The following is a 475-nucleotide window of genomic DNA, read 5'->3' as shown; positions in this document are numbered from 1 at the left end:
CCCTAGCCCGGACCGAAGGCTTCGTGTGACCCTGTACGTGCGGACAGGTCAGCGTACGGTGGTGGAGCTTCCCCCACCTTACTCTTTGTTTTAAGGTAAGTGTTTTTCTATTTATTAACGCTTTCTTATTTCTATCGCTATCTGTTAATTCCCCGTTTTTTTTTGCTCTATGGCTAATTCTCCACAAAATGTTTAAGGCGATTCGCGTGTACGCGTAGGGTTCTCCGTCCCCTTTTTATTGTGAAATTTACTTCGCTATGCTTCTCCACAATCGTGTAAGGTCCTGCCCATTGGGATTCTAATTTCTTTGAGCGTCCCCTTCTCAAGGCCTCGTTGTAAAGCAGGACTTTGTCCCCTATCTCGAAAATTTCCCTTTTTATACTTTTATCGTACTGTTTCTTGGCTTGTTGTTTCGCTTGTTGCGCGTTTTCCTTCGCAATTTGATTCGCGGCGCGCAATCTTTCTCGTAATTCCT

Source organism: Wasmannia auropunctata, unplaced genomic scaffold (genome assembly GCF_000956235.1).
Source record: "Wasmannia auropunctata unplaced genomic scaffold, wasmannia.A_1.0 LD336060.1, whole genome shotgun sequence".
Taxonomy (NCBI): domain Eukaryota; kingdom Metazoa; phylum Arthropoda; class Insecta; order Hymenoptera; family Formicidae; genus Wasmannia; species Wasmannia auropunctata.
The sequence above is the reverse complement of the archived record's forward strand: the minus strand, read 5'-3'. Positions refer to the sequence as shown.